The following is a 3,088-nucleotide window of genomic DNA, read 5'->3' as shown; positions in this document are numbered from 1 at the left end:
CTGAAAATTAAACATTTGGGAACATCTTTCAATAGTTTACAGTATTTTGTCTGTCAGTCAGAACTCCACTAGCAGCTTGGATACTTTGTGCTGGTTTGTTGAACATCAATGCAAAAGACCTACCCTTCAGTGGCCCATGCTGTGCAGGGGGTTGTCTACGATGACTGACTATGGCTGATGAGGTTAAGGGCTGAAAATTTATTTTGCAAGGATTCAGAAATGCAGGCATTTTGTGACTTATTCCACTGGTATTTTTAGGAGGGAAGGTGGTTTTTATTTTAAGAACCCAAAGAATTAATGACTTTCAGACTTCTCTGTACTAGGCCTGGAAATACATATTTCTTCTAGATGAGACTCTACACTACTAAAGCTTAGTATTTAAAATAGAACCCATATAACAGGTTATTGCAGTCAAACTCCCTCTGACTGGCTTCATTTCCCTGTGTCAGAAAGTAATAAAATCTTGAGTCTCTGGAATTATTATTTCAGTTGAAAGACTCTGACACCATTCATCGTTTGGGATTGAAGTTACTTGCAAGACTACAGTATTTCTGTCACTGTTTAGACAGGTATTTGGTCACTGTAATGACCTGAGCAAAGAATGGGGAGCCAGGATCTGCTCTTTGCCTTTCTTTACCATCCCAATGTTTGTTTGTTTGTTTGTTTGTTTTTCCCTTCCGTCCTTGGTTATTTTGAAAGGACCATGAGTTCGTTTTATAAAGTATCTGCTAGATGTGAAGTACCGTATTTGTGTCTGTGCTACAGGAGGAAAGAAACTATTTGACTCTAGACAGCTTTGTCTCAGAGGGACCACACCTCAGTTCTGCTGAAATACACTGAGTGTCAGCACCTTATGAAACATAAGCTCTTGCTGCATCTTCCTTAGAATAAGGTTCACCTTTTTGTGGGTGCAATATTGTGCAAAGCCTGTACAGGATTTCAGGCCTCAGTGCTTCTGTAGGAGAGACTTAAAAGTAGAGTTTAGAAAAGAATTTCTGATGTTGCAAATATCCTATACTTTATTCCATTTTCAGCACCTTTCTATAAATTTATTCTTCATCAGGGAAGAATTTTGATGTCATTCATTATTATTGTTATAAATTATAATCCATACTACAAAGATGCAGACAAGAAAAGTTGTTGAACTGCTTATAATATGGACTACCCCAAACTTAGTTTTTAAATATGGAGTGAAATGTCTAAGCTTTCTTCTCTTTAGACACCAGAAACTCTTCCAGACTTATAATACAAGAAAAAGCATGACCTCTTCCCACCATATAGCTGCCCTCAGATAGCCTACAACCCTTGCTATAGTAAAGCTTTTCCTGACAACACTCTCCAAATGAGCCCAGATGCCTTTTTGACAGATAAAAGCAATCACCAAATTTCAACACCTGTACAGCTGACTGCTCACAAGTTTTCTACTTCAGACAGTAAACCAGAGAAGGACACCACCATCATTTTTTTAGAGGCCAGGAACAGTGAAGAAGTAGCAGGACCTTGGCTGGGTTTCCATATGCTGGGGACAATTCGGCATCATTCAGGTGAGGTGATGCACAGTGCTGAAAAATTGTTGGTCCCTATTCACAGACACTCTTATAGATTATGAGAGTCATTCAGATATTCTGGAGTTTGATGACAGCAGTACATTTTACAGTTACATCTAAACCTGAAAGAGACTTGTGGCCCAAGAGAAGGCTTATTTCAAGTGCTATAAATTCTGATTTACCAGTACCAAAGTGTGTAGTGGAGTGTCACTGTATTCTCTAAGCACTATGGTTAAAATATGTGAAATTACTTAAGGAAGTACTAAAGAGTGAAATTGTAAGCTTTAAAGACATGTATCAATATAGAGTACCTGCTGTAAAATCTCTTTTTTTTTCCCCCCAAGTTTTTCCTTCAAGAAGTTTGTACATGTCCAATATTTCATGCACCCTTTTTTCCCCCTCAGAATCATATGTTATTATTTTTGCAGGAATTACATTTGACTGCTTCAAAGCACTAATAATGCGAGAACATACTCTTTCTATTTGTTATTTGTTTGAACATTCTGATTTGTCAGTTAGTGGTTTTGTAACCACAAGACCAGCTGATCTGAAAAAGACTGTGTTTCTATAGTACCTTTATAGCTGACTGCATTTCCCCAGATATTCTAATTAATTTTTTGTGGGTTTACCCCTCATTGTGAAACTAGTGACTGTAACACACATGATACTCAGCTACAATTTGTTTTCAGAGTGGCTTAGCCTTCCACACTTTCTCATATTTCACATGCAGCACAGTGAAGTGCTGTTTTCTCCCTCTCATGTAATTCAACAACCTAATAATTAATCTGAATTTCTCTGATTAAAGGAGCACCAGAGGGCTTAGTGCATGTGAAAGCATCACAACACAAATCATTTGTGAAACAATCATTTTCTAATTCCTCGGTGTTGACTAAGTAAAATATTTACTACTATATTTTTAACTAGCTACCAACACTCATTCAGTTCGTCAGAATATCTTTAAATGAGACTGAGATATAAAACCAACTCAAGATCACTCTGTAAAAAAAAACAAGCCTCTGCAAGGGTATATTGGATTTGCCCACTTGTAGGTACGTCCAAGCCAAGTTAATTGTTTAAAATGCATTAAATTTAATTATTGAAATTCAAATTCCCTGAAGAGTGTTTAGTTTTATGCTATGTGTGAAAGGTATAATCTGAAATGTACCTATACTAACCTGTAGATCCACAGACATATGGAAATTCTTAGTTAAAATATCTCTGTAAAAGGCCCAAAATGATCCGTCTCACAGAAAATAAAACAGATTGCTAAGTAAAGTCCTTGGAACATCTCCCACAGACCTTTATGCAGATCCATATGTGATGGAAGTTGATACTATGCCATGACAGAAAAAGAGAAAATTGAGTTTTCACATCTGAGGGATCTGATGATGTCCAAGGTGCTTCAGACAGCAAGGTTAAAACACTAAGAGTAATTAATGCTTCCTTTAACTTGATTCCTTCAATGTAATTAGTCAAGGCAACGCCACACCCTACACTGATGTCATTTACCTGGACCACTGATGTCATTTACCTGGACCTGA

The sequence above is a fragment of the Merops nubicus genome, unplaced genomic scaffold (assembly GCF_000691845.1).
Source record: "Merops nubicus isolate BGI_N331 unplaced genomic scaffold, ASM69184v1 scaffold45519, whole genome shotgun sequence".
In the NCBI taxonomy this organism is placed as follows: Eukaryota; Metazoa; Chordata; class Aves; order Coraciiformes; family Meropidae; genus Merops; species Merops nubicus.
Note: the sequence above shows the minus strand (reverse complement) of the source record.